Source organism: Cygnus atratus, chromosome Z (assembly GCF_013377495.2).
Source record: "Cygnus atratus isolate AKBS03 ecotype Queensland, Australia chromosome Z, CAtr_DNAZoo_HiC_assembly, whole genome shotgun sequence".
NCBI lineage: Eukaryota > Metazoa > Chordata > Aves > Anseriformes > Anatidae > Cygnus > Cygnus atratus.
This window is the reverse complement of record NC_066396.1, coordinates 8,644,894-8,670,870: the sequence shown is the minus strand read 5'-3', so window position 1 is coordinate 8,670,870 and position 25,977 is coordinate 8,644,894. Positions and strand designations below refer to the sequence as shown.

At 39.0% G+C, this 25,977-nt stretch overlaps 1 protein-coding gene across 5 annotated transcripts in view; it reads left to right on the top strand.

Moving 5' to 3' along the window:
- The window catches only part of KIAA1328 (KIAA1328 ortholog), a 176,990-nt gene that overhangs the window by 39,112 nt on the left and 111,901 nt on the right, over positions 1 to 25,977 (top strand). The window lies entirely within an intron of this gene.

The following is a 25,977-nucleotide window of genomic DNA, read 5'->3' as shown; positions in this document are numbered from 1 at the left end:
TGGTGTAATGAGGCTTTTCCTGAACAGCACAGGCCTGCTCCAAAGTTACCAATTTGTTGTGTATCTGACTGCCACTAAACAGAATGGGATATGTTTAATGCAAAACCATGGGAGTCTGCGTGGTAAAATATTAAATCTGAGAAGTACAAGAAAGAGCAACGAGAAATTTATGATAAGGTTGCCAAATGTAATTCAAAGCCAAACATCTCTTAAAACAATAAAACTTCCCTCACACAATCTGTGTTATCAGATTTTGTGATTTCCGGGTGAACTCGATACGTGTGCTGACTTCTATGCAGATTCTTTTCAGTAATCTGTATTGTTATCGGCACACTGATTTAAAAATCTTTACTCTCTGCACAATATGAGCAACTGGATGGTAAACAAGCCATGTTACTTATCTTTACCTTAGACTTTATGTGCAAACTTTAATACCATATTCATATAAGGTCTGACCTTTTCTACAGTTGCAAACAAGCTTCCAAATAAACCTTGAATTATTAAACTACCCTTTAAGTGAATGTAATGCAGTTCTCATGCTACTTTAGATTTCTCTAGCTTCCATTCCTGTCTCACAGAAATGCTTCCAAATGGCAAGTCAATCCTTCATAAGCAAAGTAGCTTTATATTTTCTTAATTAGGCAAAAACTTCAGAGTCAAAGCTTTTGTTTGAGCAATGCTGAGATCCTATAATAAACATTATGGGCATGGAAGAAGCTTTAATTCAGATGTTAATAGGCATATAAGGATCTGTTTCAAGTCATATTAAAGGACTACTGCTGTAATAAAAATTGGGGATTGTCTTCTAAATTAGTAACATCAGTCTGGTGACAGCAGCTCATGTTCTAGTAACCGTGCTGTTCCTGTTTAATTGTGTGCATGCATGAAGCAAATATTGTCAGGTTGCAGCACTGCAGGTATTTCTATTTGCATTGTATTAGCAACTCATGATACTAAGGTGAAACCAGCAGACATGGCTGAGGATCCGTTACTCCAAGCATGACTTTATCTTGCTTTGAAGACTTCCTTCTCTGGGCTGGTGGTCAGACTCATGAATTCCCAGGCTGGAATTGCTGAGGTTGAAAATATGGGAGTTTGGGTTTTGTGGGGGGAAAGAGAAGAGCTGCAGAGAGTAAGTGGGGTTGAGTATGTGAGGGTGGGCATATATGTTCTGTCTTGAAAGCTAAACTTGTTGGAATTTTGGGGAAAAAATGGTTAGGGAAGAAGAAAAAGAAAAAAAGAAAAAGGAAACCAACATTTCAACGTGTCATTTTAAGTTTGCCCTTAAATGCCAGTCTGAACCATATCTTCAGCTGCTTCTCTTGAATAGTATAAAGGTTTGACATGTATCATTTTTCAATGGCTTTTGAAAGATTTCTAAGCTCTCTGAAAGTGTGCTGCATTCATTTATGGCTATGTTGTATGTACGGGAGTTGAGATGGCTCTGATTTATACTGCTTTGGTGCACACTCCTTGTTGCTTAAGTTGTGGTTCCCAATTTAGGAACCAAGTCGCTCTCCTGATTATAAAGGTGCAGAAGAATCTGCAGAACGGCAGAAAAATCATGCTTGGTGTTTCCCAGATTGCCATGACTTTTGTTAGAGGCTGTAGGAGTTCAGATGTTCAATTCCCTTCAAAAAAATATTTGAAAGTTTGGGGCAGGATACATGAAGTAAGAGATGCTAACTACATAGCTAATGACAGATGTAAGCTTGAGCATGAGTATTTGGTTGTTTGCCTAAATATGCAGTGACATAAACTGTGACAAAAATACAGCGACAAGAATGCCCCAAATGGGGGAGAGCTTGTTAGTGAAACCACTCTAGGAATTTTACACTTGTTTACAGGGGACATTCTTCTTTGCAGTGTTAATATATTTATTTTTTATTTCTGATTAGCTTCCTTTTTCAGGTATACATTTTTTTTTTGTTTTTAGTTAACTATACATTGTAAAGCGTACAGAATATGCAGCACGAGTAGGGTAATGTTTGTATTGAAATCTTAATTTCTGTGTGTCTCAACGCTTGTTACTTTTTTATTGTGAACCTTAACGGTGGATTAAATTTTTTGCATTTATTTTGCCTTAGGTTTTGATGTATTTCAGTGAAGTTGACAACCCTTACATTATTGCCTTAAGAGCCACAGAAAAAGTATTCCATGTCTTGAAAGAGACCACTTTAGTGTATCTCACTTAAATGCTTGAGAATATGCAAGAATTTATATTCTAAAACTATAATTCTAGGCTTGTCATTATTGCTTGTCTAGGCAATAATTTTAGGCTTGTCATCATAGAAAGGCACCTTCACACATCTTTAATTTCTGTAACTAGTTTTAATAATTTCCCTGGGACCATCCTGAAAATAGACCTTTTCTCAGTTATATCCTGGTTATGCAGGTCAAATTGATTTATTTTTTGCTATCACTTTTTTTGTGATCTGGATAAGCATACATAAACATGAAATTGTGGATATTAAACTGTACCTAGCATTTTATGTTCTTTCCCATGCAACTTTTTCCTTTTTGAGAGGATAGAACAAAAACAACCTGATGTGTAACTTTACTTTCTGGACATAGAACTGTGCAATTTAGCCATGCGAGTTTAAAAACTCCAGTAATTCTAAGAATGGTTCCGGTTGTAATAATGTTGTATTGAATTCTAGTCGAACTGGGAAATTGTGTGTTGTTAAATGCAGAATTACACCTAGTTTTGGGGGGAAGAGGGGAGGGGTAGTTATGGAGGAAATGGGAAACTTGAGGGTTTTATTATAGTTTGCAGCCTATGAAAAAATAGAGCAAAACTTCGATTTGTGTACAACATGTTTTTTTTCCTCTTCAGTGATTATAAAATTGGAATGGCGATGTTCTTCTGTAACTCTCATGCTTTGTGAGAACATACAGGGTTACTGCATTAAAATAACGTAGCTGAAACTTTGTTGAATGGTCAGCTTTTAAAATATTAGGATGTGAAATAAGGTCCATATTGTGTATGCAAACAGATAACTGTGTATATGGAGCCAATGGGTGTGTTTCTGTACAAAACTCTGTATACAGTCTCTGCTCAACCTTTCAACTATATTTGAATTGTCTTCTTCAAATTTCTACTTTCTTCTACCTAATTTACATAATGCTGCTGCTCACTTAAAATCAGCTCGTTCTAAGACATAACATGTTGTGCTAATCTAGGTCCTTTCATTCAAGGAGATCAGAGTGGCTTGCAAATGCTCATAATTCTGTCTTCATCCTGTGCTGCCATCTCATCTTCATAAAAGTGAAGAAACCAAAGTAGAAATTTGAGGATTTGTTCAACATGCTAAAAGAAGGCTGTAACAGATCTATTTAAACCTCAGATACCTTTATTCTGGCACTTGTTTTTCTTTTTTTTGTCCACTTTGAGAGCTCACACAATAAGGACTGTGTGATAACTGCCTTTACAGAAGACAGAAGGGCTAGAATTTCATTTGAAATAGTTTGAGGATGAGTTTTATTGCTGCTTCGGATAACCTGCAGTAGTCTGAGAAAATACCCTTTTGCTCACAGAAAGGAGAATCTAAAGTTTACTCTTTCTTTATTTTTTCATGTCCCCAAGTTCTAAAGATGCTTTGGTTGAATTAAACCTGTTCGTGTCAAACCATATCTCTTTGTGAAAGCTCTGACAAAGGTTCTTGCAAGCTGCTGCTGCTTTTGTCCTCCTATATTTTCATTTCAGACTTGGCCTTAATCTCCTTGTGGAACACTTAGGCATTTTCTGTTTGTCTGCACATGGTCATTAATGCCTTGGACAGCTTTAGGGATTCTACAAAATCATATGGTGAAAACCGAAGCTGAGTCTTTTGCCATTTCCATGTTAAGTATTGGTTTGTATATGTGGATGCTGATATTTTATCTTGCTCTTGAACAGCTTTATATTGCAAAGTTGATTTGTTATCTAGCTGAGATTCCGTAAGTGCAATATGGTATCTGTCACCTTTGGCAGCGTGGCCTTTCTGAATAGGTGTAGGAGTTCACTGCAGAGAAAATGTCTTAATACATGTACATCGAAACTTTCCTTTAGCAGGAGGAAAGTTGTTTTAAAATATGGAGGAAAACAAGGGAAGTATTTTCTGGTTTGTCCAGAGGTCTTTGGCAACTGTCCTTAGGTGAATTTACTTCAGAGTGTCAAAGAGCGTGTCTGTAAGAGTTGGTTACCCTTTTTTGCTTCAATCATTGTGGTTTTGTTCCTTTTGCTAAGAGGGCTTTTTTCTTGTGGATCAGTTACAGTCTGTTATGAATCTGCATACAACTGTATCCAAAGAATTTTCTGGGGGAGTATAACTGTCCTTAATATTTTGATCAATTAAGGAAGAGACTATTTTTCTATTGCTATCTTTTTCTTTTTCTTTTGGGAAGATGGTGTTCCTAACTCTAGGAAAATTAAGTGACATGATGATGGGTGTGTTGCTTGTCATTACAGCTATTCACTTCACTGACTTGCCCCTCCACCTTGAGAATGCTTTTGTAATTTTTCTATGTATGCATGAATTTGTTTTCTTACAGTATTTAAAAAGTATTGCTTTCTTCCCTTTTGCCAAGGGAAAGAAAGAAAAGACTTGCATACTAGCAAAGGGGTTTATGAGACAGCGTGCTTTGTTGGTGTGGGGTGCACAGACTTTTGTTTGATCTGTGATTGTGCAGTGGGGGAAGTGACTGAATGGATAATGTTAGGGAGTTGTTCCTGAGCGACCTCTCCAAGATGATGTAAACTGTAGGTATCTGTTGGAGCACTTACCTTAAAATGCAACGTTCCTGGTTTGGCAGATGGAGAAATTTCTGAAGATTATGGGGTAAAAAGAGTGTGGAAAGTGTGAAAAATGCGAATGCCCTTTTAATAATGGAAACAACTTCTCATCAGGGCTTCCTCACAGTATCAAAACCTAAGAATGATAGTGTTGGCCTGATGCTTACATGAGTAGGGAAGCTGTTATGGATGAGAAGTTATCTGAATGATAGTCCTCTTCCCTTGACATCAGGGAAGGGCCTTTTTTTTTTTTCTGGTTGTTAAAATTTGTTTGTATGGAGGAGGCAAATTAATTCCTCTTCATGTCTGCTTAAACCCAAGAGGATGAAAATCTGGCACAAAATAGTGGGCTTTTAGAGTTCAAATAAAAATGTCTGAATTCTGTTAGCAGCTCATCTGTGCAAATGCTGGGGACAAGGACATCCAATATATTCCTTTTGAGTAATGGCATCCCTGTGCTTTTTAATGCAAAAGCTATATCTAGCTGTTGAAGACTTTGACGAATCTTGTTTTGGAAGGGGGAGTGACAACTGAATATGGATTGAGTGAAAATGGGAGGATGAAAGGGTATTCTCTGAACGGTGAGAGGTGGAGGAGAGCAGACAGTCCCTGTGCCCTCAGCCTTTCTGTGTAGGTTTTTCTTACCGGCACTGTAAAGCACCAGAAGTGATTAGTTGGGGTGTGGGGGGAATACTTCTGTTGCCCTGCTTAAAAGCATAATTCTTTCCCCAAAAGTATTATCTACTGGTTGAACAAGAACACTGTGCTGTGTGCTAGGGGCAGGTTGTTTGGTTCAAAGGAGCTGATTTTTTTGTGCTGTCTAAAGCAGTCAGTTAATATTGAAATCTTTTTGGTGATAATACGGGTAGGGCTAAGCTATCTTGTGGTAGATGTTGAGAATAAGCACCATCTCGAGGCTATCTTTCCCTCTCTTAGAAAGACATTCCATACTTTCCAAACTTGCCTTTCCTTTGCAGTTGGCCTTTAGGAAAATAAGTGAATGTATGATATGTTTCTCCTATAATTTTTTGTTTCTCCTATAATTTTCCAGACAGATCTTCATCAAAGAATAATCTTTATCGCAGTTGTCTTGTTGTGAAAGTTTAAAGATGGCATAGTTCAGAACTTTCTGATGAACTCTGTCTTGTCAAGTTTTCATTTGCATCTACCCATGCTTTGAGCCAAATCTCAGTTGTTTTCTGATTCCTGATTTCCCTTATTGCCTGTCCTGACCTCTGGATGTGGCAGGTCCTTTTCAGAGCTTCAACATTATCGTTGTGGATGATGGCGTCTTTTACAAAAGCAAAAAGAAAGCTCTGCCACCCTTTCTGCCCCCAAAGGAGGGTCCTGAGTATACTTCACTCAGGTACTCTCTTCAGACAGAGTTTAGTTTTCTACTGCAGTAATCTCAGCAAGGATGTGTGAGGCTTTCTTTTGGGGGTGTCTTGTCAGCCACACTTAGTTAAGATTATCCATCTTTCTATATCAAATATTACAACTATTACCTCTGTGGAACATTACTCTTATGAAACTGAGTTACTCTTATGAATCAAGAGTAGAAGTAGATAATGGTATGATAGTATTACATTTGGAAAAATACAGACTAATGTATTTGGGAAGAATGGTCCAAGTTGTATCGTATGTATGTGTGTATTAATAGTATCAAAACTGTTAGGCACTTCAGACTGGTAAGGGCTTACAATCCAAGTAGGTGCTGGAGGTGAGATTTGGGGGCTGAAATGTGACTAAATAACCCCAAGTGGATAATGGTGTTCGTGATGGATCTTGTTAGTTCTGCATTTGAATGATGACCTTCGGTAACGCTCATCTTCCTGGCTAAGTTAAGTATTGCAGAATTCTCAGATGAAACCTGTATTTTTGTAGGAACTTGAAATTGGATGATTATTCTTTAAAAAAAATCAGTTATGAAAGGAATGTGTTTAACAGAATGCATGAAGATACTCAGTTGAAATGGAGTGCAGCTTACAATGAAGTAATACTGGAGTATGTGGGGTATATTAGTGATTAATCTTGGTTATTGACTAAGCTAAGAATATGCAATTTGTTATTGCAAGAAAGAGCAGATTTTTGGGCCATCCAAGGAAGTACTCACTTATGGAATAAGGAGGTTAGTCCTCTCTGCTCTGTGGCAACATCTGGAAAAAGCTTTTCATTTTTATACCCTTGAAGTTCACATTTGTGGTGAACAAGTAGGTAAAATAAACTAGCACAGGAAAGAGGTACAGAGAAGATGGACTGACAAAAACAACAGGACAAGTAGGTGTTTTTATCCTGTTAGGATGGCAATTATAGCTCCATGGGCTGTTGTTGGTTTGCAATTTACTGTATGCATTGAGGGAGAAGAGAATTTCTGATCTTTATAATTTAGAATCATGATGGTGATTAGCCACAGAAGAAATCAATATGTTTCATGTTCAAATTGAGTTTACCAACTTGATTATTACACCCCCTACTTGAGATTTATTTTGAAAGCCAATTGGAATATTCTGCTAGAGCACTGCTTGCTGCTTATTGTAGCAATGTGAGCTATATTGAGCATGGCACACTGGAGATCTCTGATCTACTGCCTTGTTTCATCTGAAATTTAATTCAAAGTACTGGAGTTTTACTTCTGTGGCCTTATATTTTCTGGTTCAAATGTGACTTACTTGGAACTGCATTGCTGCTTTTGTGTTAATCATGTGTATTTACAAAGTTTTAAGTACGTTTGCTGTCCAAAGATCTTGCAAACCATGATAATTAAAAATGGCAAGTTAATAGATGAGATTGTATAGGAGCCATTAATGAAGAGGGCAAGCTGACGTTAATTCCTTTGCAGAATGTCTTTGAAAGCAGATGTAAGTTCAAACTGAAGCCCAAAGAGCAATGGGAGTAAAGGCTGCAAGCAATGTGGAGAAGCGAAGCACTGAAGTGATGTATAGTAGGTGGAAAAGTCGTGAAGTGACAGCTGTGACGGACACAATCAAGACTGACCATGAGACCAAACTAAGAAAATAGGTTCCTTTAGATGCCTTCATTCAGGACAAGGTTGGGCAATCTTGCTTAGAGAAGATAAAAACTTCAGCTGTTGCCGTTATGATCCTGATGAGGGGAGGAATGAGATGGAGAGTTTACTGCAAAGCTTATGTTCAAATGAAAATTATTTGTATCGAGTACCATCTGTCCATTTTGTGTCTGAATTTCTAAAGTAGTGAGCACTTAAATGGAGTGATACAGGCAGTGTGCAGTGATAAAAGTCTACTGGTCTCTGACTCTGTTAAAAAAGTGGAGAAGATTTAGGAGAAGTCTGAGTGAAATGATTGTGACCAAAAAAAAAAAAATGGTGGTGAAAACAATTACATCAAACTGACAGACCCTACAGAGTAAAACGCTCAGTAACAAGCCCATAGTGATGCTGGGTCCCCAAGAGTTCTCAAAATGTGAGAACAATTGCCTGCCTTGCAGTTCCAATTAAAAACTTACAAACTGAAGAGGACATTACAGATTTAAAACAATGGAAAACACAGCAAGCTGAATGTGTTATGAGGACCTGCTGAGGGAAAAATGATTTGATTTTCATTGTCCTCCTGACTTGTGACATTTCTGGATACCTAGGAGTGCCTGAATGAGAATACAGGGACTGTGCTGCAGTATTGAAGGATGCTGCAAGTTCATAAGGAAAGAGGGTTTCACTTTGCTTAGCCAATGGAAGGATTTTAGTAACCAAGGTCAGCCTATTCTTGGAGACTTAGAAGAAGAAATAACTAAATCTGCTCAGTAACACTTAGTCATAAGAAACAGAAATCAGAATTAGAAAGGCCTGTATTGCACCAGTATGGCCTTTCATATCTGTAGTATTTAAATGACTTAAAAAAATCTGCATGAGCTTTACAAAATCATTCTTTCCATACAAAGAAATGAGCCTGGTATAGATCATCTTATTTGTATTTTTTGAAGCTGGAGCTAAATCACGTGATCTTTTTTTATTATTATTTTTATTTATTTTTGATTCAAAGTGCTTCAGGCTTACTGGGCTCTTTCACTTAAAATTGCTGTACAGAATAGTTGAAACTTAAAAGCAATAGTTGCTTGGAGCCAGGCTTCGAAGAGGATTTTGTGACTTCAAAGCTTTGTCGTTCCTGACAATTGTTGTGGCACTACCACTGTAAAACTGACTGCATCAGTAATTTTTTTAATTTGATGCTTCAGCTATGGTATAGCATGGCTCTTCTTTCTCCTTCTGACTTTTGTTCTAAAGCATTACTCTTTGTTAGCTGAAAAGGTTTTTAAGGAACTGTCTTCCAGTTATGTTGTAGTTGACATGAAAAGGTGCTGTGCAGAAAGAGGGGAGTTGGACCTAAGCATCGTGCGGGGCACAGGCCCGGGATGCTGCTTAGCTGTGTTTTAACTGTGTCCTTATTTAATTTCAAGCCCATAGTACATTTTATTAAGCGTTTAGCAAGTTCTGTTTTTTTTTTTTTTTTGTAGGCTTTTGCTTCTCAGTCTCATGAGCAGAAAGGGCAAGGATGCTGTGAACGTGGGAGGGCTGCATGCCTGAGCTTTGGAATCGACAGGAGTGCCTCAGCTTCCCCGAAATAACTCTGTGTGGGGAAGGGTGCTGCTGGTCCTTGGGGAGATGCCATGCGAGGAGCATGTGCGTTGTTCAGGTTAGGAACACAAGAACATACAGTAGCAAAAGACACTGTGTGTAGTTAAGATCATTTGGGAGGCTGTTGATCTGTGGAATAGTGTAGTGTTCAGTTAAGAGTGATATATCTAGATAGTACCTCTGAACCTGTCCGTAATACGAAGCTAAACACTCTTCCACGTAGGAGCTGGGTTATAGGGGTTAGCAGCAGATAGAAGGGCAATGTATAACCTCTCGTGTAGCCAGCTGGAGAGTTGCTGTCCTTACATTTACAGATTAAAGGCTTGAACCTGGCTACGAATTCCCTTCAGTCTGGTTCTGAACTGACTTTCTGTTCTTTACCTGTACACTTCTTGCAGCCTTGTTTGGGTCCTTCTGTCCTGTCCCCAAAGAGAAATCTATTTTCACAATTAATTTTACTCAGAAGGATTTGTTAAAATATGGAGTCCTTTCTGTTGATTCAAACGGTTGCTTCATCTTGCCAAATTTCATGCAGCTCTGTAGGTAAGACTTCTGTATTCGTATATGTTCTCTTTAAATAGCTAGAAGCTATACTGAATTATTTGGTATGTATTTAGATAAGCATATCTTTGTTCAGGCAGTATTACCTGTGAATTTGAGGTATTTTTGTTAATTGATCTTGAAGCAGGCTTAGTGGCTTTAGTTCAAATTAATTTTAAAATTGCTCTTTATCTACTCTGCAAAAATCTCATGTGCAGTGCTTTGTTCTCATGGATGTGGCTTGTGTTTTTTTTTGTTTGTTTTGTAGAAACAGTTTATTTGAAATATGATGGCATGTTTATTTGTAAGGATTGTGGAAAGCCATAAATATAAATTGAAAAGAATTTGGAAAGGCTTTGTTTTTTCAAAATGAAAAAATCCAGGACATACTAGCTGCGGAAGAGAACAGTCTGGATAATACTCCTGAAAATTGTTTTTTTACAGCCAGAGCTGCATTGCCATTATATGTGGACAGCAGATGGCAGCATTAGACAACATGTGCTTTGTCCAGGTAGCCAGAAATCAAATTACTGCTTTTGGGGTTTCTTTTGTTCTCCCCCCTTCCCTCCTTTCTTTTATTTCTTCATGACACAAAGTATGAGCTTTAAATTTGAACAAACTACAGGTTTCATCCTTCTCTTACAAAATTAATTTGTGAAAGGATCTATGTTTCAGTGCTGTGTATGTTGTCAGTGTGTGAAGAAATTGTTCTCCAGAGTGAAGACAAAATTTCTTTGAAGGAGGGTGCAGAGTGAGGGGAGACTCTGCTATTTCACTTGACTCAGGAGGTTCTGTCTTGTCCCAAATCACATATATCCGTCCTTCCTCTACCTACTTACAGTACAAAATGTCATCTGGAAAAAAAAAAAAATTAGTCATAATGTAGCGGCAAAACTGTTGCCTGGAGAGTGTGCCTGCTGAGAGCCAGACGCAATTTGGAAACAGTAATAAGTTTCCCTTGATATGATTATTTTCACTCTGCTTTAAGGGGGGAGAGAGGATGGAGAAGTGTTTGTTCCTAATGGGAATGCCCTTGAAAGAACAAGTAGGCGCAATCAAGGGAAAAATATACATATTGTGCAGTTAAGATTGCAGTTCTTCTACAGACTAGAATAGATTCTAGTCAAATTAGAAAAGAGAGGTGGATTATGTGCCCTAGTTCAGTGCAGCACTACTAGCCCTGCAGCAAATGTCAGCATTTCAGCTGCAATGGCTGGTGTGTGTTTGTGGCATGATGTTATTTTAGGATGGTTAGTCTTCATTAATGTGGTGAGAAATGCAAGACATTTCTACCAAATGTGTACAAAGAATCCATTAAGTATCTTCTCTCAATACTGCTTTGTGTGAATAAGGCTCCATTTTGGGGGAACAAAATGAAAAATGCTCCTATGTAGCATTACCTGCTTTGGATGTTCAAAGTTGTCTTTAGTTGTTTGCTTTCTCCCTTGCCAATATCTGATCCCTCCTGCCTTAAGAGAACTGAATAATGTACTGTTGTCCATTTGTGTTGGTTATAAGACTGCTGCAAAGAAAAATATTTTGAAGTCCTAAATTGTGTAGTTTAATTACATTTTCTTAGCATGTAATATACTTTTATACTTTAAATAATAATACCTGATGAGAGAGTCCTTGGTAAATCAGGGCTGTGTATTCCAAATTGCCTATTACATTAGTGCAAGTCTGATATGGTCTTCAAGCAAATCAGTAATAAAAGATTTAAGCCTTTGTGGGTTAGCTGTAATGACTTTCAGCCACGCTTCTCACTGTAGTTCATGCAGTGATGTGCTGATCTGTCTGGTCCCTTCCTCTGGTATATGGAGGAAGAAAAGAACATAAGGAAAAAAGTGAGGAAGATCTTCTCTGAACCTTTAGGAAGGAAGCAGAACATTTTTATACTGGTAATAGTCTGCAAAGCAAGCAAGTTGTGGCTTTGAGACTTTGAATTTGTCTCATGTATGGTACCTGGTGGCCATATATGATCTGTTGAAGTCTTGGTAAGCTGATGTAAGGAAGTCTGGTTCTGCTTTCGTTACCTACTGCAGAAGTGCCAGCCTCCATATGTGTCCTTTGTCCTGGCAGAGTGGAGTTGCCGAAACTTCCCTGTCAAATGCCAGGTTCTTTAAATTTGAGTACAGACTACAAGAAACAAGGAATGAAAAAACAAAAAAAAAAACAAAAAGCTTTTCAACTCAGGTCAATCTTTGGTTAGTTGCGGTTTTCTTTTATGGGTTTTATTCTGTGTTTTTTTTTTTTTTTTGTGTATGAATATGTTATCTTGACTCTTGCTAGGAAAGAGAAGAGTGTTGCTAGTTCTGCATTTGGGCTCAGACTCTTCATGTGTTCGTGTGTTTTGCAAGGGTGGGAGTTTTATTAAGAACTGTAAGGAGAATTACATACTTTGGGTAGCCAAAGCGGGGGGGGAAGCCATTTAAATGAGAACTTATAAATCTGTTGGATTTGGTCATGATTTGATGAATTTGGCTTCTGGGTTGCCTGTTGCATGAGAAAAGCCACAAGGACTAAAGTGCCATTGACATCAGGAAAAACTGGGCAAACATATCTAAAAAAAAAAAAAGCCTAAAACCCCCAGTACTAATGCTTTCTCTGTGCAGCAGTATACAGACTTACCAGTGTCAATGAATATTGTTCTGCTAGTATATTTCTTATTTCATGCTTCATTTTCTCTTCTCCCAGAGCTAGAAGTGTCATAAAGTGGTTTGCATTATAAGTACTAGGGATACTGTGTAGAGACAGTATTTGCCATGTTCTAAGAAACAGAAGGTGCACAGTGAAATCTAAGAAATGGAACAGACAGTTCCACCTCTACCATTTGCTCAAAAGAAAGAGGCAACAAGTAAATATGTGGGCACTGGGAAAAAAAAAGTTCCTGTATGCTGATACCTCCCCCTGCCCCATGCAGCAAAACTGATAGATGTGTGCAGACCTACTCGTAGCAAGCACAGGCTTTGCATGCGAGTGCACAGCAGTTACCAATATTGAGGTTCAGTCTAGCTATCAGGAAGCAGGGAAGGGAAAAATACGGTGAAGTAGTGGCTCAGCTTCTCTCAAATGGGTTTTAATTGAGCTTTTTGTGATGAAAAGCTAATGCTCTCTGTTTCCTAGAGATGACTAATTCTGTGTTCCAGTTGTAAACAAGGAGATGGAGATGGAGTCAGAGAAGGCTTGTAACAAAATACAGGAGCAGGCATTTGATTGTTGACTAAATATTTTAAATACATTCAATTATCCTGGGGAAAAAAGGCAACCTATTTCTTTGTTACAGCTTGTACACTTAAGGGTAACAAATATGAGTGCTATGGTTGATGCTGGACAAATATCTGTAACGGGGCAGTTTCCTGCTGTAGTTCTTTGATCAGGAAGTAAACATCTGTATTAGAGGATTGCTGTTGCCTCTGATAATTGCTATGAATCTCTTCTATGAAAGGTACTTAACTCCAACAACATATTTAATGATGATGTGCATACAAATAAGCTGTATTTTTGGTAGTATTCTATACCTCTTTTCTGCATTGATCAGCTATAGTACATTCTGAGTACTTCTGTATATCATTGAAATGAGAGATTTTACTGCATTTTAAGAATGCACGTTTACATTTTTAGTTTTGTACATTTTTTTCCCCTAAGGTTTCTTCCATCTCGATGCGGTGAGGTAGAGGAAAAAGATAGTCCCAGAGAACAATAGTGTTCAAAATACCAGTGTCTGAAAACGTTGCTTCAGATTGGTAAACTTACTCACGCAGAACAAATGAGAACCAAAAATGCAGTTTCCATCAATAAGTCTGCACTTCATGTCTCGCTGAAGCAGGGAACATTAATAGATCTCCTCATGTTACTCTGATTAGCTATATGTGGAAAAAAGGCAAGGCTTTCCTGCTGATGAGTTAGTTAGAGGTTTGTGCTTTAGCAGTCATAAAGGAAAATGTAAAGAAGCTGGGCAGTGTCTTCTAATTACTTATTGTTTCTTAGTCTTATTTTAATACATTCAAAAAGCATCGTAATGTTTATTCGTGAGTACCTTTGCTTAGCGCTGGGGAATTTTTATCCTCATGAGGGTCCCAGGGTAGGAAGTGGTAATGTTGACAATAGTGCTTAATATGTTCTTGTCCTCCAAACAGCAGGAAATATTTACCTTCTAGAACACCACATAAACTTAGTGTGTTTTCCTCCCTGCCTTAATTTTCATCTTGGAAACTGAGGTAAATTAGTAGGGGCAAAACAGTCACGTGAGCGTAGATTTCAGTCAGTGGGGTGTAAATGGAAGTGACTCTGTTAATAAAAATGCAAAACCTGAGAAAATCTTTGTATGAGTTTCTATGTGGCCAAGCCTGTAGTGATCTTCAAAGGTCTGGCATCTGAGGGAAGTGATGACATGAAGAAAGTATTCAGTGTGGAAGATCATGTAGAGATCAAGAGAATTGGAAACGAAGTCAGCAGAAAAAAAATCTCTAAAGAAAGACTTGTATAAGAGAGAAAATAGAAGATAAGTCGGAAACTATGTCTAATATTAAAGGTTTTAGGAACAGAAGACATGAAGGTGAGAGCTCAAGGAGGAACCAAAAGGAACAGTTAAGGCCATAAATACGTGATGACAACTGTAACAGGATATGAAGTAAGAGACTGTGAGGAGTGGATCATGAATTTCTGCGTAAGGTACTGGGAAGAGAAGCATTGTATTGCTGACAAGGTGAGGCTACTGCCAGCATTTATGGTGTGAAATCTGAGGGCGTGTATTTGTAGTGGGGGCAGTTCTGCTGTCCCATTTCTTGTTTCTCTTATTAAGAGGGGTGTACCCAGCCTTTCTGATTGGTGCTGAGAGAGTAGAGGCTGCGTTTCTAAGTGAAACTCTGCATCATCAGTCTTGCTATAGCCTCACTAATATAACCAAGCATCACTAATAGACATATTTCTTGCTTCTAGCCATGAAGAAGATAGTCCTTCCTCTCAGCCAGTATGATGCTGAGTTGCACAGGTTGTGGCTAGGCAGACTGAAAAAATACCGAGTAAGTCTGAACTTCAGCATTCATCTCTGAGATGTGACTAACTTCCTTGCCTCTATCTATCCATTTCAACACCAGAACTTCCACTGGAAGCAAAAACTTGTCTTCAACATCATTCAGAGCCTCATAGTAAAAACATGTCGTGTGGTTAACCTTTAATACAATGTAACATTTAAAGAATAGTTTGCATCTTTTGCTGGCAAATTACTACATAAATATTTAGATTAGGTAGGAATAGGAATGTGGCATTATTTATGGATCCATATTTCTCTGGCATTTCAGATGCATGGTTGTTTTGCTCCTTAATAAATGCAGACATTAAAGGAACAAGCACACACAAAGTGCTAATTCTAAAGCTTTGCAGCTCTGGGGAGGAAAAATCTCCACATGTTTTGTTAGAACTGCTTGTCGTCTCCTGTTGCATGATAGAAATCATTTAAAACACTTGCAGTTGCATTAAGCTCCTTTATTTCTGATACTTGTCACGGAGTGACATGTCTCACCTACTAGTGCAGATCGGTAGCGGAGCAACCTGTCAGATCTGAAGATGTTTTGGTGCTGTCTGTTCCCTCTCACTTCAGAGGCAGATGTGTTATGGTACAGTTACTGCTTTAATTTTTGCCCCTATCTTGCTTCAGTTCTCTCTCACCTTAATACTTGGAAGGGGAAGGGAAAGAATATATGAAATGTGTATGTTTTCACTGGTGAAAACTGTCCAAAACAAAAACAAAAACAAACTTCCCTACCAGGAAAACACAGGTTCCTTTTTTTTTTTTTCCTGGTGTAGCTAGAGATCAGAGCCTTAGGGAATCTGACCACAAAGGTACATTGCCATTGGAGGGCGCCACAGTTCAGAAAATGGTCCTGAAATAATAGCACTACAAGGTGTTGTGGAAGCACTCTGAGGTCTAACACACATGAATTCTCCTACCTGCACTGCACAGACTTCATAGGTTACCAAAATCATGTATATTCTCTGTACTTCAGCTTCCCTTTTGTGATGGGCTTCCTCCCTTATCAAGTGAATGTGCAAGGGTGAGGACAGTCACTGATACCTGTAAGCTGTTCAGGTACTGCCATGATGGATCTTCTTAACTATTAACATAGCAAGTTTCCATTTGAGATGTGAAGGGCATGGGCCTTTCCTTATCTCTTGAAATTAAGGGAAAGTACTGAGAAACTCTGCTGCAGTATTGGCTCCCAAATTACTCCTGCACTTCCAAAGTTAATTCCTGGGGAGCAAAATCACTCCTCTGTGGTTTCACCAATGCTTATCAATAGGAGCACCTCGTGCTGGATTTTCTTGTGTTCGTGCCTGGGGCTTGGCAGGAGTATCACTCGAGACCTGTAGGATCTTGTATTCTAGTTTGCTGATGCAGAACAGGTTCTTGTCTTGTGTTTTGAACTTCTGTGAGGAAAGTAACTCTCTAGATTTTATTTTTTTTTACTTATGGTACTCTTCTTAAAAGTCAGTCACTTTGAGTTTAGGGCACTTGCAAGAGGATTACATACACTAACTTGCTTTTTCTATTTGTTGACCAAAAAACATACATTCCAGTATGCCTTGGCATACATACTTTGACCTGTTGGTCTGGAAAATACCAATAAATTTTCTGATTTTAATAGTCCCTTAATGTAAAAGATCTTTTAATGTTTCTTGAGCTTTTTTTCCCCCCATTTCCTTCTAGTGTCTTTGGTTTGATGGCTCAGAAATTTATTATAATCATGGGAATGTATTTTACAAGAAACCCTTTTCAGTAACTGCCTTGACTGAGCTCTTCCAAGCATCTGTGGTGAGCCCTGCATTATCTGTAGATGCACTGGATCACAGATTTTCCATTTTTGTTTTTATGGAGTGTGGCTGTATGCATGGAAGCATCTGACTGTGATTCTGTCTGTATTCCAATAATTAAAGAATTTGCCAAAGAGCTATTTGCTTACTCAAATATTAATCCAGTCAGAGAAGGATATATGAAAGTATCATTTTCTTGCTGCCAGTAGCTGTCTTTATGCAAAATCTTTTTAGCTATTTTTTTTCTTCTGATGAGCATTTCTGAATTTAGATGTTGGCATTTTTATCTTCTAGAGAAAAGGGCATCCAACACTGATGTCCTAAAGGCTAATGCTTGCCAATGATCTTCTAACAGCAGTGGAGAAGTGCAAAGTGGGGGGAAGTCATAGCTACAGAGAAGGGGTTCTCTCTCTTCCCCACCAATATATTAGATTGCCTTGGCTGATACACATCCAGCTGCCCATCGTGGCATGCTCTGTGTAAGAAACCAGGAAAACCTCCATTACGCCAGCTGTTCCTCTGTGGTGGCAAGTGTGCCGATATAAGGCTGAGCGGGCTTGGTTCCCCACCCCACAGGAGACTGAACATGTAGAGCTTCATGAAACTTGTTTTTACCCAAAGGCATGTAAGCTTCCAAAAAGTTTACATGTGAGTAAAATGTGAGTGGGTCACTGTCACCCTTTTTCTAATACAAAACTGATCAGCCAGATTAAACATCTTGGTCTCCAAGTAGAGGAGAAAATCAGAGACTGGGCTCCTGGAAGCCGTCTTTCCTACTGATACTTCCCGGTAGAATCATTCCAGGTCATTTGTTTTCTTCCTCTTGCATAAATATTAATCACTTGATGTGGAAATCTTTTTGTTGGCTTCAGAAAGCCAACTTATTTTGACATTTTGTTTTATGTGTTTTGGTTAACCTGTTTTATAACAACTTGAAGTGGTAGCAGCTCTCTTCAGATGCTTGGAGAAGAGGTATCTTCACTCTACTTCATAGAATGTCCCAAAGTGGAAGGGGCACACAAGGACACTAACAAGTTTTAGTATATTTTACCTGCTAACTTTATTACAGTAAGAACATAAAGTGGCTGTACTGGGTCAAACCACTGAGTTAAGTGTTCCAGCTCTCATAGTGGCCGCAAGCACATGGCACAGCATAAGAACAGGAGGAGCAAATTATAACACTTGCCCCAGAGAGTCTCCCAGTGTCTAAACCTGTCATTCAGAACTGGAGTCAGAATGTCTCTCTCTATTTGATAGCACTGGATGGATTCTCTTGTATAGCTGAGTTCATTTAAACTTTAAATGTTCACAGCTTCATGCAGAGTGTAGACCCACAGCTTAGAAAAACTCTGAAAAATCAGCTCCTTTTGTTTTTCTGGAACCTGGTAGACAGAAGTACTGAAGACCTTGTTCATGTCTGAATCCTCTGTTTGTTCAGTTACTTGCTGGACAAGTGCATGTGCTCTGTCCTGAAATGCTTCCAATAGAAACAAGAGTGTTTGTGTCTTCATGAGCCCCTGTGTTTGTCTGGCTCAAAACAAGTCTCCCTTTTGTGCAAGAGTAAGGACCAACCTGGTCCTTTTAGTCTAGTGAGAATGTAAAAAATCTATTTTCCTATCTGTTCCCATGTCTCCAGGTGCATTAAGGTACATTGTGCTGGTCTATCCTGGTATATTTTGCAGGTGCAAATATTTTTGTGTGTTTAATCTGGGACAGTGCTACATTCTTTACACGATATACCTTCTTTTTCTATTCCAGTGGTCCAGACCTCAAGAAATACAAAATGCTTGTTAATTTGAGGAGCTGTGGTTCACTTTAACTACTTCTAAATCTTGAATTGTAAGGAGGAAAGAATATCATTATTCACCAGATTGGGAAGGAGGAAGTTTCCTGTCTTACTGTGTGTAGATGTGTCACCTTTTGGTCTGGGTATGAGAAACTAAGTGACAAAATGAAATTCAGGCTGTAGGCAGACAAATGACTCTTGATTTGTTTCTATTTGAAACAGCTCTGTTTAGTTTACCTAACCATATCTCCTATTTTGAGCTGGGGTTGATTTTAGAATACTGTTAGTGGGAAAAGAGCCTACCACCCGGAAAAACATCAGAACACACCCCGTTTCAGACAATACTATTTGAGACCTTAGAGCTGTAAATGATGTAGAAATGTGCATGTATTAATGAGGGGTATAATAGGTTTCAGTGAAAGTGGGAGATAAGATGTGTTAATCTTGTATATTAAATAGTCCTACAACAATGAACCTTATAATGAGGCTGTTATTAAATCTTTTCTTCACTGGCTTCAGTTCAGTGAAACCAGTGCTTTTCAGCTTGGCATGTTTAAGGTCAGATTTTACCAGAAAGGAGTAACTTTGGTGTAATTCTGTTGTCATTCTTAGGTAGCTAGAGATGTGCACAGCACATGACGCAGAAGAAAATCTTTGCAGCACTCTTACATGACGTACTTTCCTTTTTTGGGGTTTTGGGACACCTCCTTTAAAATTAGCATTATAATGCTTGTATGGAATTTTATTTGCCCTCAGTGGCCTTTTAGGAAAAGGAGCATTGCATTTTTCTCATCAACAGTGCTGCAAACAGATTGTGCTCTAACAAGGTTAGAAAGACTGTCAAAATAGCAATAGTTTTAATAGAAAAATTATCTAGAATGATATGTGATTTTTACATTCTCGCTGTTCTAGTTATAACGCTGAAGGCAGTTCCATAAGAAGCACAAGATTTTCTGGGATTGCTGGTATTTATTTTTTGTATTTCTGTTCAGTGATGTTTGTAGATTTTTGTCTTACCACTTGTACCATTTATACCTAGTTGGATTAAAATCTACGTGCTCCTGTCTGAGCACATTCTGCTTTAAAAAGGGTGGAAAAGAAAGTTGAAATATCCTAGCCTGATGCAGATTGTGTAAGATACAGAGAGGCAACCATGTGAGATAGCAGCAGACAAAAGAATTCCCCATCATGGCCAGGTTTCTTTTCCAGTGGGGACCTGAACAAGGAATCTCTTGCTCTGGGAGTAATGGGAGCTGCTCGCCTGGCTGAAGGGAAGCCTGCTTTTCTCTGTCAACATTATTCCCATTTGAGGGCTGTAAGGAAAAGGTTCAGTGAGAGACATCAAGTATATAAAATTAAGAGTGATGATTGATTGTTTCCTGCAAAGAAGCAGCAAGACAGACACCACTGTGTATTCTCAGGTGATCTCCGTTCTGATAGTAACCAAGACCAAACCTGATTAGCTTCGTTATAAAATGAGATGGTGTTTTGTGATCTTACATTCTCATTCTCTGCAAAGCAGACAGCTTTTTGATTTACTATGCATGTTCTTTAATTGAGATGGAGGTGCTGTAGCTCTGCTTTTGGTGAGTTCAGGTTTTACATTCCATTTCTCTTTTGCCTCTCCATCCCCTTTGCTCCATGCATCTGACTCTGAGCTCGCATTTATCCTGTTAAATAACTCCTGTTACCGTGTCTAAACATAACAGGCTGAGCATTCTTTCTCACATACTTCAATTCCCACATAGACTAAAAGCACCTTATCTCTCCTCGGGCTTCTGCCGGGAGCTCTGTTGTCAAATTAGAGCAAAGAACACGGCTGTTTTAATATCAACTAGCACTGATATGACAAATGGCTTTGTGTAAACAGGAACGGTGGCTACTGTGAAAGATTGGGAATTCTCACAAAGGCCTGTAAGTGAAACAGCAAGTATTTCCAGTGATAGGTGCTTCATGTAAAGCTGCGGCTGACTGCGTGGATAGAGGAGAGTGTCATTTGAGGAGGATTGCACGGCGGATGTCCATGTTTCAAAACGATGTGTTAGATCCCTCTATGTAAGAAAATTAACCTCCAAATTTGACAAGCTCTCTGCGCAAGTTTAGTTAAGCGGGCTGTGATATCCAAGCAGGTCACTAGGTGGAGCTGCAGGTTCATTTTTCGTCTCGCAGGGGCTGACCAGTGCTTTTGTGGGCTTTGCAGATGCACATATGGTAGAATATTATCATTTTATGGTTACAATTATGAGCAATTTGATAGAAAATGAAAGCTAAATTACGCAGTGTTCCTTTTATTTGTTTAATTTTGTGCTCTAAATATGTCAAAGGAAAAAATAGCATTCTGTGCGTGTGGATGGTGATAGGTGCAAAACCTGTTTTTTTGGCTTTGCCTTCTGACACCGTGCAGGTTGAGATTGTTTTCTGTTGTTCGCGATGATATGTGTGGTGTTGTTCTCAGGTGCTGGGACTGTTCTGCACAGAAATTGTATATGGCTGAATTTCCAGGCTCCTTTTTTTCCCCACAAAAAAAAAGGATCATTACTGGCTGATACACATGCATAAGTAACAAGTTCCCTAACAGTTTCCAGTGGAAGAGGCAGGGTAGCTGTGCCATCTAAGCAACTGCCAAAAGGAATCTTGAAATTCTGAAAGTTGCTATTGACATTGGCAAAGCTTCCCTAAAAGGAGCAGATATGTTCTGAGAAAGCTCTTGCCGGTGTGGAAAATCTCCTGCCATTGCAGTTGTTAAGCCACAAGTAATTTTTTTATGGCCCATGGCAGGACCAGTAGGTGGTTATGATCTGTGTGGTCTGTATTTTGTGTATTCAGGTTCTTAGTTTTTTCTGTTTTCAGATTCCTTGTGTTCATTATTGTGAAAACATTTTCACTGGTGTGGGTAGTGGCCCAACTCGTCTTGTGTGTGCTGTATTCTTCTTTCCTTTTCATTAGAAGAAACTCATTAGCACAGCTGGGCTGTGCAATAAACCTTTATTTTCTTTTTTTCTTTGCCTGTAAGTATCCTTTTGTTTGTGTTAATGAAGATAAGGCTGGAGCTGTGTTTTCCACTTGGAATGGAAAGTGCAAGCCCTGAGATAGTATTTGCATTTATTGATCCAGGCACATCTGCTGGCATATGATGGCGTGTGATATTTTTGTCCTTACCCACCTTTGAACCAGAGTACATGGCAGATAAGCTGTCCAGGGTGATTGGCATATCCTGTGGGAAGGATTTATAATACATAGGATCAAATCTTATACTCTGAACTGCTCTTGCATTTTCAAAATATGATAGAGATTTCTCTGACTTCATATGCAACGTTAGGAATTAGTTCTAGGTTTAAATGCTCTCCTTGCTCTCTTTAAACCATGCTGGTTATCTTTTTGTTTTGGCCAGTTTTTAGATGCAGTGCATGTATATTGTGCACCTCAATATCTTTCAGTATTTTTAAAGTGAACTAAAGGGAATTTCATCATCTGGGTGGAACAGAGCATCTTGGTAGATGAAATAAAACTCAGGATGTCCATAAAAGAAATAAAAAAAAAAAAAAAAAGCAAGTATTATGAATAAATCATACCGGTGATTAACCAGGGTAGGAATTCTTATATCTTTAACTGCTTTTTTTTTTTTTTTTGGATCAATTTTAACAGTTGTCCTACAGGTGGTATGGGTGGAAACGGAAAGACTATTCATTGAAAACAACTTGTTCAGCTGTTCAGGAAACTATTTTTATTATTTCTGTTCCCACCTGATATCAGTAAGTCCAGAGAATAGATTTGAATGTGATGTTTTACATAGGCTTCCTGAAAGCTTCAAATGACTGCTGTGGCTTTTTCCCTAACTTTGTGCTGAACTCTCTAGCTTTCCTTAAGGTAAGTAACCATAACTTAACTAATTTGTATGCACCATATGCAGGGTTGGCTCACTTCAAAGTGTAATCAAGTCGTGAACTAATTACAATACCATATTCCCAAAGAATGTAAATTTAATTTACCTTCTAACAGAATGGGAATGTATTAAGCAATTCCTTGATACGAGAGCTGTAGCATTCAACAACATAATGCTGATGCTTCAAACAGAAGTGAAGTTCTTAACTTTTGTGGACCTTCTGACCTTTCTCCCTATGCATCTTCCCTTTTTTATTCTCGCATCTTGAGTTAATTTACTGACTGGATAACAATATTAAAATATTCAACTGTAAATTAAAATGTAACTGTTGGACTCCAGATTGGAGATCACTCTATCTTATTGTATGTGACTTGCTTCTTTATAGCGTTTGCAGAAATGTGCTTCCTGAGGATTATGGATCAGAAGAAGACTGTGTTTTGAATTGAAGGCTCATAAGGTTCAGACCTGCACCAGATGATTTCTTTTAATACAAGTGGCTGTGCAGAAAGTTCCCTACAGGTTCTTAGCATCATTGTGCCAAAGAGTCCACATAAACTCAGTTATATAAGAACGAGCGAAGTGAAGTTGTTCATAAAACGTTTTATTACCTTCAGTCTTTGCAGCATCTTTAGAGTTTAGATAATAAACCTTCATAGAAGTTACCAGTCTTTACCCTTTCTCAGAACAATGATTCACATAGGTTCAAGCTACTTACTTTAATTTCTCTTAATTTTAAAGGTAGAAGAAATGTGTTGAGGTTGACTTTGATCTCTGCCTGGATAGTTTGATTTCTGAAATGCAGGCTTGTTGCTTTTCTGAGGTTGTCAAAATGCAGAACTGTCTATATATTGAACGCAAGTTGTATATTAAAATTAAATGTGGGTCAGCTTCCAATGAAGTATGTAATTGTTTAATGCTAAAGGAAAGAGCTTAGAATATCTTAGTTTATATTTTAAAGTGTGCCTTTTAGATGTTAATTTATTAATACCAGCAGTTTATTTTTATTCATAAGACTTTTCATATGTAAGTAGTTGAAGCGGCATTATTTTAATCCTTTCTTTGGTTAGGAAGAAGAGAGAGCCTGCAGGTGGAAATCAGAATGGCATACATATTGCTTCTTTCCCAAAAGGCATGGTATCTTTCTCCTATTGATATGCAAAATTTTAAGGTAGAAAATAAACCTCATTGCCTCATGTCAAAATACTGAAAAAATATATGCTTGGATGATGCATGGAAAAATGTGGGCTCACTTCAGACTGAGCACACTGGTAGTGGAGTTTGCCACGAGGCTGTCGGGGCCCTTCGGGGTTCTGCAGACTCTGTGCAAACCCTTGTATCATAAGCAGTTAAGCGGAGATCAAGCCTTACTTGTTGGTGGCATTTGCTAAGACATTTTTGGACTAATGAATAACAGTGCAATAGGATGTCACAGTCATTCAGGGTGCTAAAATAGGAGATATATGCATGTCTATTCAGTGGATGTGAGCCTGCTTTGATGTTCAAGTTGCCGGGCACAGTCCAGTTGCCCTCTGGAAATGGTGTAGTTGCAGCCAAACGTAAAACAAAACATCAAAGCATGGTAAACTGGTTTAAGCACGATGTGCTAGATGCTGTGCTGTTGTGCCTGCACAACTTCTTGAATAGGGCTGGCTTAAACACACCTAGTTGGAGTGCAAGTGGGCAAGCTCAGGTCTGCCCGCAGCTATCTGAATAGACTTTTCTTTGGGGACTTAAGACCTCTTTCCCTTCCCAGTCTAGCTTCAGCAGCCTTGAGCCAGTGGTGCTGGTACTTCTCAGCTTCTCCTTGTCGCTCTAGTTTTTTCTCAGCCTTTGTCTTCAAGGGACTACTTGAGGCAGTGAAGAGAGTTTGGTCTTTGCTGAAACTGCCAGTATGATGATAACTAGTCAGCTTTCTAGAGACGTGTCCTTAAGCAAGGATTAAAAAAAAACTATTTTGTGTTTACTAGATCATGATTGCAGATGTCAAAAAGCTTTATTCATCACGTGCTGAAATTATATCCCTGAAGGTTCCTTGTATCTCTACTGCAAAGTGTAAGTTATTGCTGACTTACTTAAATTTAAACTTGTGCCTGTTTGACTTTTCTCTTCCTTTGCTTGCTCTATCTGTCTTTGCATGTCTGTACTAGCCCTTAGTCTCTTGAGAATCTTCCATTGGATGTACGGGCTGGTGGGACTGGAGCATCCTGTTGCTGAAGATGGAGATGTGGCTGTTGTGATCTCTTCTGGACGTGGATCAGAATGAAAGGATGGTCCAAGTCAGGGACTATGGGAACCTGTCATCCCTCAGCAGCTTGTTTGATGCTTGGGAAGTCTCTTAGGATGTGTCCGCATGGGTGGATGTAGACAGTCTTGCACACTAAGCTAATCAGCTGCAGGACGGATCTGGGCTGTTAGTGCTGTGCCTGGGCTACGTGACTTACCTTACAGCTTCAAGACTTCTGTGCTGGAGCTGGTGTGTGGAGCGTGGGGCTGCTGGGCTGCACCTGTGTGCGCAGATGTGCCCAAAGACTCCCCGTGCCACAGTTTCTCCAGGTGTAAAATGCAAACGCTAAAGCTTATGCCTTTCCCAAAACTGCTCGTGACAAACCGTTGAGGAGTGAGTCACTAGGCAAGGAGTTCTCACGCACTGAAAACACAACGGGGCCTTTGTTACTAGTTTGATTGCCAAAAAATCTTGTTAGTTGTGCTCTCCTCTTATGGTAATAGCTTCTAGAAAACTTTTTCCAGCCCCAAATTCCTGTGAGTGGAGGCTGCTTAAATGTGTTTCTTCCCTTACAAAAAAGGGAGGTAAAACCAAGCACCTCTGAAACGATACAGGCTAAAAAATCTCTCTGAAGAAAAAAATCCTGTTTGTTTTTGTCTGTCTTTCTTACAAGAAGTGATTTGGGAAAGACAGAACTTCGGCAAATAGGTCACCCTTGCAGAGTGGCTGGTGCTGGCTACATTTGGAAACCTCTGTCCTAGAAGGGAAGGCCAGTGGGTATCTGAGTGGCTGAAAAGAGGACATTGCACACAGAAAGATGTGGAGGTTGATGTGGAAAACTCAAAAGCTTTCTAGAAAGTTTCTGGTTGCTCTAAACCAAAATATTTTGGCTTTTAAGGTGAGCTTTGCTTACAGTCAGAGAAGCAGTGGGAACACTGTACTGGGAATGCTACAGGAGGTCAGCAGGTATGCTTGTGGTTAGTACTTTTCTTTACACCTCCTTTTTTCCTCCAAATTCTGGGGAAGCAAGGATCTGTAGCTGGCTGTCCTGCTTCAGCTGGTGAGCAGGCTAAAAATATTTCAGCAAGGATTAAGCTGGGCACAGTTGGTATGGTCTTAGCAGACATAAAAGACTAAGGCTTAGGAGTCAAGCTGAAGAGTAGGATTGAGACTTTGCAAGGTGGAGAGTCTCTACCAGGCAGGGTGCTGCTGCTGGAAGCGTGGCCCCTCTTCCAGCTGCACGTTTCCTCTGCCTGCTTCATGCCAGCTCCTGTGCTTAAATGACCCTTTGATTTGCTGGTTCGGTTTGCTAAGCCCTCAGGATAAGCAGGGGGCTTGGGAGAGCTGCAGA